Consider the following 14447-nt stretch of genomic DNA (forward strand, 5'->3'; position numbering starts at 1 on the left):
TGCGGCATTAGAAAATTGCAGCGAAATGCAGCAAGATCTGCAGCGGATAGGCACTTGGTGCAAGGAGTGGCAACTGACCCTTAACATAGACAAATGTAATGTATTGCGAATACATAGAAAGAAGGATCCTTTATTGTATGATTATATGATAGCGGAACAAACACTGGTAGCAGTTACTTCTGTAAAATATCTGGGAGTATGCGTGCGGCACGATTTGAATTGTAATGATCATACAAAATTAATTGTTGGTAAGGGGGGCACCAGGTTGAGATTCATTAGGAGAGTCCTTAGAAAATGTAGTCCATCAACAAAGGAGGTGGCTTACAAAACACTCGTTCGACCTATACTTGAGTATTGCTCATCAGTGTGGGATCCGTACCAGATCGGGTTGACGGAGGAGATAGAGAAGATCCAAAGAAGAGCGGCGCGTTTCGTCACAGGGTTATTTGGTAAGCGTGATAGCGTTACGGAGAAGTTTAGCAAACTCAAGTGGCAGACTCTGCAAGAGAGGCGCTCTGCATCGCGGTGTAGCTTGCTGTCCAGGTTTCGAGAGGGTGCGTTTCTGGATGAGGTGTCGAATACATTGCTTCCCCCTACTTATACCTCCCGAGGAGATCACGAATGTAAAATTAGAGAGATTAGAGCGCGCACAGAGGCTTTCCGGCAGTCGTTCTTCCCGCGAACCATACGCGACTGGAACAGGAAAGGGAGGTAATGACAGTGGCACGTAAAGTGCCCTCCGCCACACACCGTTGGGTGGCTTGCGGAGTATAAATGTAGATGTAGATGGATTTATGAGCATGAGTATATACGTCATTCGGCACCAACTACCTCGCAGCGTTGCCACATCACGTTCCAAAAATTCCCATTATTTTGAATCGCATTGTACAACGACTGCGGTTCGTATTACTGTGGGTCGTAGAACTCAGCAAGTCCTCGATGAATGTACACGCCCTGATCACGCTATCCTACGTTCGAGTACCGGTGGATCACGCGGCTTTAATGCCGGTAAGAGCACTGCCCGCAAAACGCGGGGTTCCGGGTTTTAACGCCAACCGGCCAGACAGTGTTAGCCTGCCAGGAAGTTTCAACAGGAGGATTAGCCGCCCGCTACAGAGGAGTCCGGGGGGGATTAGTCTCGGCTCGGTGCTCCCCGTCGGCACAGAGCAGCGCCGGCCCGCTGACAACTGTGCAGAGTTACGCACGGGCCGCGACGCCGCCGGGTCTGCCGGAGCAGAGTGCTTCCCCAGCGTGAGACGTCGCTTCCCCGGCGCCGCGCTCTGCTGCGCCGCACCGAGCCGGCTGCCGGCTGCTTTTTGCGTTACTCCGGGGGGCAAGTCTGAAACTCGTTCCGAATGAGTCACGTAATTTATGCCCGCCCATTACACCGCGACCTGCCGGTATTAACGTGTCGGGGCACTTCTCCGGCCGCTCGGGACTCGCATCTCGACCCGGCGTACCGGCTGGGAACAGCGGCGGCAAAGTGATGGCGGCCATTGGTGTACTGCCACACGCTCCGACACCGTCACATCCCCCACACACAAGAGACACACCTGCTAGGATGAAGGCCAGCGACAGAGCTATTAGATGGGTTCTAGACCCACTGAGCCCAAGGACCGCGAATGGGTTAGTCTCTTTCCTTGTTTCTATTTTTGGGGTTTATGAAATGAGGGCAGACGTCCTGTGAGTGATGTTATGTCATATTTCTGATTAAAGGAAGTTCAGTGAGGGCTACACGTTAGAAGCTGAATTGCCGGTCGAGGATCATACAGGAAAATCTGGTTTTGGGGTTGGGCACGTTCCAACACTATCACTTCCACCATACGTGAGGAACACAGATGCTAGAATGAGGACCACCAACCGACCGATCAGTCTGATAGGTTCTAGACCCCTTGAGTCCAAGGACCGCAACTTTCTTAGTCTCTTTCCTTGTGTCTGATTTTAGGGTTTATGAAATGAGGACTGATGTCGTTCAAATGGCTCTGAGCACTATGGGACTTAACATCTGAGGTCTAATTTAAAGTGAAGGGAGTTCAATAAGTGATACACATTAGAAGCTGAACTTCCAGTCGAGGATCATACAGCAAAATTTGGTAGTGGGACTGGGGACATTCAGTACTATCACTTCCATCACAGACAAGGGACACATCTGCTAGGATGAGGGCACCGATCAGACGGGTTCCAGACTCCTTGAGTCCAAGGACGAGAACTGGCAAAGCCGTTTTCCTTGTGTGTATTTTTTGTGTTTCTGAAATTAGTGTTAAATTCGTGTGAATGTTGTTAGGGTGCAAAAAAACGGTTCAAATGGCTCTGAGCTCTATAGGACTTAATCAGTCCCCTAGAACTTAGAACTACTTTAACCTAATTACCCTAAGGACATCACACACATCCGTGCCTGAAGCAGGATTCGAACCTGCGACCGTAGCTGTCGCGCGGTTCCCGACTGAAGCGCCTAGAACCGCTCGTTCACCACGGCCGGGCGTTAGGGTGCATTTCTTATTTAACTGAAGGAAGTTTAACAGAGACTGCAAGTTAGAAGCTGAACTGACAGTCAAGGATCAGATGGGGAAATTTGGTTCTGGTGTAGGGTGGAATGGCGCCTACTGCATTCTCCTACAGCATCACCTCCAGGACACATGAGGAACACATCTGTTAGGATGAGGACTCGCCGACGATGGAGCAATATGATGGGTTATACACACCTTGAGACCAAGGAACATGACATAGTCTCTTTCCTTAGATCTATTTTTTGGGGTCTATTTTAAACAATGATTGGAAGTTTTAATAAGGACCACATCTTAGATGTTGAACTGATGGTCATGGATCATACGAGGAAATCTGGTTCTGGAATAGTTAGAATAGAGCCTACCCACGCTCTGACACTGCCGCCTCCAACACACATGATGGACACATTTGCTATGATGAAGACCGACTGATCGACCAGGCAAACTGATGTGTTCTAGACTCCTTGACTCCAAAGACCGCAACTAGCACAGACTTTTTCTTGTGTCTATTTGTGGTGCTTATAAAACTAGTGTTGAGTTCATGTCAGTGATGTTACGACGCATTTCTGATTTAAACTGAAACAAGTTTAATAGAGGCTACATGTTAGAAGCTGAATGCACTGACTGACGACAGACCAATCTGTTGGGTTCTAGACTCCTTGAGGCCATGGAACACGAGCGATTTAGTCTCTTTCCTTATATCTATTTTTGGAGTTTATTTGAAATGAGGGTTGAAGATTTGTGAATGATGTTATACAGTATTTCTGACATAGATTGAAGGAAGTTTAATAAAGGGTACCTGTTAGACGTCGAACTGATGGTCTGGGATCATACAGGGAAATCTGGTCGCGGGATAAATTGGAATGGTACCTACTGCACACTCCAAAACTGTCACCTGTCACCTCAGCACTGCTATGATGTGGAACGACCGACTACCTGACCTACCAAGTAGTCTGATGGGTTATAGACCTCTTGAGTACAACGACATTGACTGTCTTACCCTCTATCAAATGGTTCAAATGGCTCTGAGCACTATGTGACTTAACTTCTGATGTCATCAGTCGCCTAGAACTTAGAACTAATTAAACCTAACTAATCTAAGGACATCACACACATCCATGCCCGAGGCAGGATTCGAACCTGCGACCGTAGCGGTCGCGCGGTTCCAGACTGCAGCGCCTAGAAACGCACGGCCACTCCGGCCGGCTTGGAATCGGTGGGTTCAGGAGGGTAATATGGAAAGCCGTGCTGGATCCCAACAGCCTCGTACCGCTAGCAGTCGAGATGACAGGCATCTTATCCGCATGGCTGTAACGTGTCGTGCAGCCACGTCTCGATCCCTTAGTCAACAGATGGGACGTTTGCAAGATAACAACTATCTGCACGAACAGTTCGACGACATTTGCAGCAGCATGGACTATCAGCTCGGAGACCATGGCTGCGGTTACCCTTGACGCTGCATCACAGACAGGAGCGCCTGCGATGGTGTACTCAACGACGAACCTGGGTGCACGAATGCCAAAACGTCATTTTTTCGGATGAATCCATTTTCTGTTTACAGCATCATGATGGTCGCATCCGTGTTTGATGACATCGCGGTGAAAGCACACTGGAAGTGTGTATTCGTCATCGTCATACTGGCGTATCACCCGGCGTGATGGTATGGGGTGCCATTGGTTACACGTCTCGGTCACCTCTTGCTCGCATTGGCGGTACTTTGAACAGTGAACGTTAAATTTCAGATGTGTTACGACCCGTGGTTCTACCCTTCATTCGATCCCTGCGAAACCCTACATTTCAGCAGGATAATGCACGACCGCATGTTGCAGATCCTGTGCGGGCCGCTCTGGATACAGAAAATGTTCGACTGCTGACCTGGCCAGCACATTCTCCAGATCTCTCACCAACTGTAAACGTCTGGTCAATGGTGGCCGACCAACTGGCTCGTCACAATACGCCAGTCACTGCTCTTCTACATCTACATTTATACTCCGCAAGCCACCCAACGGTGTGTGGCGGATGAACTGTGTTGAAGCTGCATGGTCAGCTGTATCTGTACACGCCATCCAAGCTCTGTTTGACTCAATGCCCAGGCGTATCAAGGAAGTTATTACGCCCGGAGGTGGTTGTTCTGGGTACTGATTTCTCAGGAATTATGCACCCAAATTGCGTGAAAATGTAATCACATGCCAGTTCTAGTATAATATACTTGTCCAATGAGTACCCGTTTATCATCTGCATTTCTTCTTGGTGTAGCAATTTTAATGGCCAGTAGTGTACTTGGTAGTGACATATCATAAGGAAGTTACTTTCGTTCTCAAATTTTTCATACCAGCGTACTTCAAACTATTCCATAGACCAAATGGCACTTGACTCGCTTTAAAGCGCAACAGAAATCAGTGGAATAGGAAAGCAGTCCTTGATGTAAACGCCAGCTCTACAAACTTCGACTCAGCGCTCGCGTGAGCGTGAAAGGTAGGTGTGCCATGGGAGCCACGCAGGAGCTGCCGCGATGTCGTCCCCGGCCTTCGGCTAGCGACTGGCGCTGGAATTCGGCTGGCCACTCCTTCGCAGCCACAGCAGCAGCCGCCGGCGCAGTTACGTAAACCGGGTCCCTCCTGGCTGCCGCGGTACAGGGCGAGCGGGCTCTCAACTGGCCCCTCCGCCTCAGTCCTCGATTCGAGACCATCGTCATTATTTTTCTGCATTAGATCGCTTCCAGTCGGGCAAGTTGAGGAAAGTGGCAACGAAACGACTATTCACGTTCGCGACTAGAAGGTATGAGACTGGCGATAAACCATGTGACTTTCGGAAAAACATCATCCACATTGAAACTTACTGGCAGATTAAAACTGTGTGCCGGACCGAGACTCGAACTCGGGACCTTTGCTTTTTGCGGGCAAGTGCTCTACCGACTGAGCTATCCAGCACAACTCACGTCCCGTCCTCACAGCTTTAATTACGCCAGTACCTCGTCTTCTACCTTCCAAACTTCCTGCGAACCTTGTTCGAAAAAAAATGGTTCAAATGGCTCTGAGCACTATGGGACTTAACATCTATGGTCATCAGTCCCCTAGAACTTTGAACTACTTAAACCTAACTAACCTAAGGACATCACACAACACCCAGTCATCACGAGGCAGAGAAAAATCCCTGACCCCGCAGGGAATCGAACCCGGGAACCCGGGCGTGGGAAGCGAGAACGCTACCGCACGACTACGAGCTGCGGACGAACCTTTTTCGAGTTTGAGTCTCGGTCCGGCACACAGATTTAATCTGCCAGGAAGTTTCATATCAGCCCACACTCCGCTGCAGAGTGAAAATTTCATTCTAGATCATCCACATTATTTCGAAGATTGCAAGAGCCGACAAGTACGAGAATTATCCCACAATCAGTTTGACAGCTCATGCATCCGAGTTTCTGACATGAATAATACACAGAAGAATGGAAAAGAAAACTGAGTTTGTGTTAGATGATCAGTTTGGCTTTATGAAGGTAAAAATAAATGTTATGTGGCTAGGGCCTCCCGTCAGGTAGACAGTTCGCCGGATGCAAGTCTTTCGATATGGCGCCACTCTGGCGACTTGCGCGTCGATGGAGATGAAATGATGATGATTAGAACAACACAACACCCAGTCCCTAAGCGGAGAAAATCTCCAACCCAGCCGGGAATCGAACCCCGGGACCTTAGGATTGATACCCTGTCTCGCTGACCACTCAGCTACCGGGGGAGGACTTAAGGAAGGTAAAGTCACCAGAGAGGCTGTTCTGACGTTGCAGTTGATAATGGAAGCAAGTCTGAAGAAAAATCGAGACACTTTCTCAGGATCTGTCGACCTGCAAAAATCGTTCGACAGTATCAAATGATGCAAGATGTTCGAAATTCTGAGAAAAATAGGGGTAAGATACAGGGAAAGACGGGTAATATACAATCTGTACAAGAGCCGAGAGGGAAAAGTGAGGGTGGAAGACCAGTAACGAAGTGCTCGGATTAAAAAGGATGTGAGACGGAGATGTAGTCTTTCGTCCCTGCTGTTCAGTCTATACATCGACGAAGCACCGACAGATGGATCAAATGGCTCTAAGCACTATGGGACTTAACATCTGAGGTCAACAGTCCCCTAGACTTATAACTACTTAAACCTAACTAACCTAAGGACATCACACACATCCATGCCCGAGGCAGGATTCGAACCTGCGACCGTAGCAGTCGCGAGGTTCCGGACTGAAGCGCCTAGAACCGCTCGGCCACAGCGGCAGGCGAACCTATAGAAATCAATGAAACGTTCAAAAGTGGAATTACAATTCGGAGTGAAAGGATGTGTGAGGTGAGGTTCTAAGAATGTTGAAAATTAGGATATGCTCCTCCTGCTGCTAAGAAGCTACCATGAGGTGAAAGGCTACCCCTCAAGAATAAGACCAAGGTGGGAGAAGCCGTCCTACTTCAAGAGGGCATCAGTCCGCGGCATTTGTGGAAGAAAGCAGTGGAGGAAGAGCTGTGGCCCGGCCGAGATCATAAAAGAAGGGCGTTATTCTCCAGCAGCCAGATAACACGAAGATCTGTCCACCGGTGCAGCTGGTCATCCTTCTCAAAATAGATCAGGGTGGGGAGGATGTTGGGGAATAAGAGACTCTTATGCCGTCTGCTGGTGTTGATACAAAATTGCAGATTGCGCTGCTCTCTGTGTGGCGTTTGTACACAACTGTGAAAAAACTGTATTGGACACCGTTAATAAATCTGTGAGCTTAAGGTGCCGTGCTGATAATGATCGAAGCAGAAGAAATGAATTCAAATTTGTGGTGCGGCTGGGACTCGAAACTGGGTTTTCTTTCTTGCTACGTAGAAATGCTAACCACTACACCACCACACTTTAATGGTCAACATAGCTGCACGAATTATCCATGTTGTACTGCGGTGGTGTAATGGTTAGCATTTCTGCCTAGCAAGCAAGAGGTCACGAGTTCGAGTCCCCGCCAGATCACAAATTTTAATTCGGTTCTTCTGCTTCGATCATTATCGTAGATAATGAAGAGACTTAGATGTCTCAGAGAAAAACATATAATTATATATATACAGTGAAGGCTCACCGGCCACTTCACCATCGTCTTCTTCTGTGCGAATGCACAAACAGTGCGCGAACTCTTACGGGAATCGGCAACGCGCCGCGAGTAATGAGTATAATGGGCGGGGGCACTACGAATGTAGTGCGGGACAATACGTTGAGAATGTGGGTTTCGCGGGAAGCGTGCCAGAGATAAATCCCTGCAGTCGCGCTATCCTCTGTGTCCTCGGTGGCTTAGATGGATACAGCGTCTGCCATGTAAGCAGGAGATCCCGGGTTCGAGTCCCGGTCAGGACACACATTTTCATCTGTCCCCGTTGACGTATGTCAACGCCTGTAAGCAGCTAAGGGTGTTCATTTCATTGTAATTTCATATAATTATATTACCGTGCTGAATTCCTTTAAATGCAAGTGACTAGCAACGTCAAGAGACAGGATTGTTGGGCACAAATTAAGACAAGAGCCGTTGTTGTAAAGGCCAGCTGAATTTGTAGTGAAATGGGATAACTCCAGGGACAAGCTTGGGGCGTAAGTATTTGTTTCCAGTTGGCGAAATGATGCCACGCTTACCACGCCTTGCCGTCACGGATAAGGATCTCACGTCAAGAGTGAGTCATGATTCGCGGAAGAGAACACATTTCGAAGAGCAGTGCGGCCGATTGACGAGGACGATTACAGAATCAGCCGAACACAACGAAATGTATGCGTGATGCTTGAATGGCCTTGTCAGAAGATCTTTTTACTCGTAGCGAGTCTGAGCACGTGTTTCCAACTCGAATCTTCCATACAAATAGATAGTCGAGCAAGGGTGACAGAGCTTCATTGGAAAACCATGAGTTCCAGCGATCTGTGAAGCGACGTGTGACCTATCTGCAATGAATAAAGCAAACGGGTGGTTTTATTCCCCTTTCAGCATCTACAAAAGAGGCGTACGAAGGTGTCTGGAGGCCCTCATGGGGCCGGTAGAGGTAAATACTGCGAATTCCTGTTGGCTGCTTATTCTGCCTCCCAAATTTAATCTGTACTTTATGGCTTTGCTGCTTTGATGAGTTAGTGCCAAGAGCCACGTTAACACTCTGTTTGGAGAGTGTAGCTAACTCCCAAACTTCCAGATGTCAGACATTCGGATCGGTACCAAACGTTGTGTGCGATAGAGTATCAACCAAAACACCGATTTAGTTCGTGCTGTGTGCTGTCGTCCAGTAGAACAAGCGTAAATGGCAATTAAAAGTATCACCAAAACTACGGAGTAAAGAAAAAGCCTGTCTGCGAGGCGATAGCATAAAGGCGTCTGGTATCAGTGGGTTTCGAACTCGGGACCTTAACTACGACAATCTAATGCTCTTTTAATTCAGCTACCAGACACCTTTACTCTCTACTATTAGTGTTTCTTGTAATCACCGTTTACGCATGTTTTACTGGATGACAACACGAATTAAATCGCTGTTTCGGTTGATATTCTATCGACACACAGCGTTTGGTATCGATCCGAGTGTCTGACATCTGGAGGTTTGGGTGCAAGTGACAGTGTGAAATGTCGAAAGGGGACAATCGAGTCGCATTCGGTTGGAACGAGATACAGTTTCTCTTGAGCAATCTGATTTTAGTTTACCGCAGTATTCCTAATGCGCTTCATCGAAGACTGGAAAGATCCCTTCAACAGGATCACGACTGGTCCCTTTCCCGTCCTTATCCATTTCCACGCTGTACTCCATTTGTAAGGACATGATGTCGACAGAACGTTAACTATGAGCACCCTAGCTACCTTTTGATAACTCATTTTAATACACTAATAAGCGATCGCTGTCCGTGTTGTCATTGCCACACAATCTTGCAGGTCGCTAATATATGCCCACGGGCCATTATCGCAACAAGATTGCTTTATCCTCACGAAGTATTAAATTCAAGTTCTACAAGGATGCCGATAACCTTGACGTTGTGCGCCCTCACACCAACATAAAAAAATGATTCAAATGGCTCTGAGGACTATGGGACTTAACTGTTGAGGTCATCAGTCCCCTAGGACTTAGAACTACTTAAACCTAACTAACCTAAGGACATCACCCACATCCATGCCCGAGGCGGGATTCGAACCTGCGACCGTAGCGGTCGCGCGGTTCCAGACTGTAGCGCCTAGAACCGCTCGGCCACTCCTGCCGGCGACACCAACATCATCATCATCACCATCCAATAGATGATGCCTACTAAGCCTCTTATAAAGCAATGAAAAGTGAGACGATTTTCAGATTTAAAATTCTATACAACCGCAGCTCTCGAATCAGTTCGTCTGTAGCGAAGTTCTTCCACGCTGTGTGCACCACATTGCTTGCTTTGGGTCACCGAGGTCAATATACTCGTAACTGCTCCGGTATTTATGTGAATAGCTTTTAATGCACTTCCTGCCGGCCGCGGTGGTCTAGCGGTTCTGGCGCTGCAGTCCGGAACCGCGGGACTGCTACGGTCGCAGGTTCGAATCCTGCCTCGGGCATGGGTGTGTGTGATGTCCTTAGGTTAGTTAGGTTTAAGTAGTTCTAAGTTCTAGGGGACTTATGACCTAAGATGTTGAGTCCCATAGTGCTCAGAGCCATTTGAACCATTTTTGAACCACTTCCTTATTGCAGGAAAGCTAATGATTTGGATGCTTACAGAATCAATGCAAAATTCATGATTGGCAAATATGTTCTACACAAATAGCACATTTTGTGATAATTCAGAGTTCTAAAAATCTATCACTATGCAACGCTGGATCTGTACTACGCTAGAGCACTCAATAGACTAGTTTGGTCAGACGAATAGTGTTTGAAATTTTCTATATTGTGAAACTGTTAATGAATTTCGTAAGGGTAATAGGGAGATGTTAAGATGAACAACTGCAATGTGGTGAACACGACTGGACTGCAAATTGACGGGAAGAGTTGGAAATGGCCTCGCATCTTCTCATTCTTTATAAATACAAGTATTATGAATTCATTCACACTTCGTGAGGAACTAGCGAAAAGAAAGACCATATAGCACATTCAGGGGTACCTTTTCTCTAGTATTACATTGTTCTTAGCTGTGAAGCCTTGGATGGTGGGTGCGCACACAACTGCACCATTGAGGCATGTGGGTGGATCTAATGAACGTCTACAAATAGAGCACACAATAAAAAAGATAACGAGTGCATTTAGATTTTGCTCTGACAAAACTGTGTCTGGTAAAGTAACCTGACTTGATTGGGAAAACGTGCTTTTGTTTCAGGCATTGTCAAAGTCAGACGTCGTCACGGACGTAAGGAAACGTGTGTCGTCATCACCAAAGAGCAGCTGACCTTCAGGTATCGTTGTCAACAATACATGACGACATTAAAAAAGTTTTGAAAATGAAAAGATTTAGTCCGCTGTTTGTGAATGAATTATCTCACATCGACATGAGCAACGAGTTGCAGTTTGTGGTGCTTTGTTTACACAATTCGCAAACGCCGTGTATTGCTCAAGAGAGTTATTTTCTGATGAATGCGCGATATATCGCAATTCACACAGGAAGTACGTATTTTTTTGGTGTATGGAAAATTCATATTAAGCGCAAGAGTTGGAAAGGCACCCACTTCCTGTTACACTGTGAGCCAGGATGTCATCATCATACCCATTTGGACCATCGAAATTGTTATTTTAACACGTTACAAAAGTGGTTAATACTTCAGCTCGAAGACAAGGGAATCGTGGTTCATGTGCGGTTAGAGCAGAATGCACTCTAACACACTTTGCATTCAGGTGCATTAGTGCTTTGATGAATAATTTTGGGGTCGCTTGATTGGGCATGTTCAGCAACACTTCCAGTCCCACTGAAATGGCCGCCACCAACTCCGCACCTTACCACTCCAGGCAACTCATTATGGGGAATAATCAAGTCCTGCGTAGATCGACGTGGGCGCAAGACTAATGAAGATTTGCGGAAAACTGTTGAGGAAGCCTTTCGAAGCATAACTTTTGAGAAGCTCCGCAAGATGTGAAGGAGGACATGGGGACGCGTAGACCTCTGTATAAGGCACGATGGTGAACATACAGAACCGCCGTACATAACACATAAACAAAGATTTGGACTATCATAGAGTTTACTACAGTTACTTCTTACAGTACACTCATTGCGGTTTGTATAATACCTTATTAACAAAATAATATAACTCCTTCTGAACACAAGAATGATCTCGGTTAGCTACAGAAAATCACTAAAAACAAAGCAGACTCTCTCTTAAGTATATATTTTGAAAACAAAAACGTAAAAAGCTTTATTTAAGGATGATGATTATCAGTCTTTAGTAGTGAGTATATCCTCCCCGCATACGGATGAGTTCTTCCACTCTGCGAGGCATGCTCTTGATGAAACCACCAAGTTTATCTTGGGGTATGAGGTTCCACTCCTCAATGGCAGCTTCAGTGAGGTGCTGAAGATCACCAGGTGGATTCGGACGCTGCGCATCCTTTAACAGCTCCCATGCATGCTTAATTGCATTCATGTATGGGAACTGTGCTGGCCAATATCTTCGGTTGATGTTGCATCTTTGAAGATACTGAGACTGGTAGACTACAGTGCCGTCTTGCATTGTCATCGACTAGGATGAAGCTGTCACCCACTTCACCCTCTATGGGGCCTTACAAATCGTTTGTACGTTTGAAGGTATAGGGTACCACTCAAATTGCCGTAGATGGGAATCAGAGTTATTGTCGCCCAGAACATTACACTTATACCTGCAAACGGATGGATTTCCTGAACGTGTCGGCGTTCCTAGTGTCGTCCAGCGTTTCTCCAAATCCTAACACGTCTAGTGTCCGGTCGCAAACCACTCTTGGTCTCGTTAGCAAACATGGTATTATTCCATTCTGCAACGGTCCAATGTTGATGTGAAAAAGTCTACGTCCCTCAACTACGTTGGTTCCGTTGGTTCAGTGCAAAACTTCTCATTGGTCTTCTGTAATGAAGACCATCCTGATGCAATGTTCTGCGCACTGTACGGTCTGAGATATGAATCCCTGCCATCCGGGAGAAGCCATTTCTAATATTTCTAGCACTTGATGTTGGGCACCTGCGTGCAGGCAGTTGGAGATCCTGCATTGGTGTTGTCATACGAGGACGATCACTGCGAGATCTATCGTTCACATCTCCCATCTCTATGTACTTTCTCCACACCTTAGACACACCACTTTGAATGACATGTAACCGATCGGCAACATCTTGCCGCGTATGACCTGCTGAAAGTAAAGCCATTATCCTGACTGTATCAAGTGTTGTATGCCCCTACGTGGCATGTTACTGCAGTGGTAAACACAACCTGAATGAAGCTGTTATTGATACTCGCGGTGTGCCGCTGCGGCAGCAATATGTTTACGACTGGGGACGGTTGCAAAGCATGCCAGTAGTAAACATCGTCCAGTATATGGGCTCTAACTGGATATTGCATGAAGTACCCACGTCAATGAGACCTCAAGTACCGTAGACCACATTGTACGAAAGTATTCCAAATTTTTGTTGAGTAATAGCGTGCAATCAGACGTTAGCTAGTACCTGTCCCCCCTCCACCGACACTCTGCCGTCAGTTGCTCCCCCCCCCCCCCCTTTTCATTATCACCAACTTTAGCACCTAACTAAACCGTAGAATGAAAACCTATTCTTGGAATATTTTTATTTTTAAAAATGATGAAAGATGAATGATATTTAGTTTGTGTGTTTGTGTGTATGGTTGGGTTGGGGGGGGGGGGGGAGGAGGGTGTTAGAATGAATGACAAAGGAATTCGCGATGCATCACAAGTGTTACCCACAACTCCTCCTCAGATGAAGATAGCTATCTACAGCGAGGGTAGACACTTGTTACGAAATATACTTCCCCTGCATTATTCTGTACATTGTGGAACTTGGTTGACCTGCACACTGCAACCCCATTTTAAATCAACCAAGTTAAAATGTGTGCACTGTACTTACTGTTTGTAAATCACTTGATTGCTGTACTCATTACTTCTGAACTGGGAGAAATTGGAAGACTGAGTCTGTTAATGCTTTATGTCTGACCAGAGACACTAATAGTAATAGCGATAGTAATAATAATACTGTCTACAGAACTATAGTAGCCCTTATGTAGTCACTGTTGTGTTGTGCTGTCAGTTAATTCATTTATCTGTTTCGAAACGAACAATGAAGCAATTTTTGAACTACCGCAGGTACTATCTATAGCTTGGTGGAGACAAGTTCTTGAGATATTTAGCATTTGTTACGTACATGTCTCACTTTTATCATCTGCGATGTACGGGACAAAATACAACTTATGTGTGTAGTGGGTGGACTATGTAAGGAACCTGTACTCTCCACAGCATTAAGCTACTAACTGAGAAAAAGTAATTATTGATAACTTATGTATTCAGTATTATAGTCTTACAAAACTGTGATAATTGTATTGTATTGTATTGTATTGTATGGTAACCGGGGACCTAGAAACGACGGAAAGGCTCCGTCCCCGCCGCAGCCGCAGTGGTCCATAACCCCTCGACGACTACCGCAGTCCACTTCACCCCTCCGCCGCCCCACTCCGAACCCAGGGTTATTGTGCGGTTCAGCCTCCGGCGGACCCCCTAGGGAACATCTCACACCACACGAGTGTAACCACTATGTTTGCGTGGCAGAGTAATGGTGGTGTACGCGTACGTGGAGAACTTGTTTGCGCAGCAATCTCCGACATAGTGTTACTGAGGCGGAAAAAGGGGAACCAACCCGTATTCGCCGAGGCAGATGGAAAACCGCTTAAAAACCATCCACAGACTGGCCGGTTCACCGGACCTCGACACAAATCCGCCGGGCGGATTCGTGCCGGGGACCAGGCACTCCTTCCCGCCCGGAAAGCCGTGCGTTAGA

The 14447-nt window shown here is 46.7% G+C and overlaps 1 protein-coding gene and 1 non-coding gene across 2 annotated transcripts in view; both read right to left on the bottom strand.

Moving 5' to 3' along the window:
* The window catches only part of LOC126091924 (protein expanded), a 529897-nt gene that overhangs the window by 468859 nt on the left and 46591 nt on the right, over nucleotides 1–14447 (bottom strand). The gene's annotated exons all lie outside the window — the stretch shown is intronic.
* On the bottom strand, nucleotides 5361–5434 carry Trnac-gca (transfer RNA cysteine (anticodon GCA)). Its single transcript has one exon. It is a non-coding gene; the product is annotated as a tRNA-Cys (tRNA).

Source organism: Schistocerca cancellata, chromosome 7, assembly GCF_023864275.1.
Source record: "Schistocerca cancellata isolate TAMUIC-IGC-003103 chromosome 7, iqSchCanc2.1, whole genome shotgun sequence".
NCBI lineage: Eukaryota > Metazoa > Arthropoda > Insecta > Orthoptera > Acrididae > Schistocerca > Schistocerca cancellata.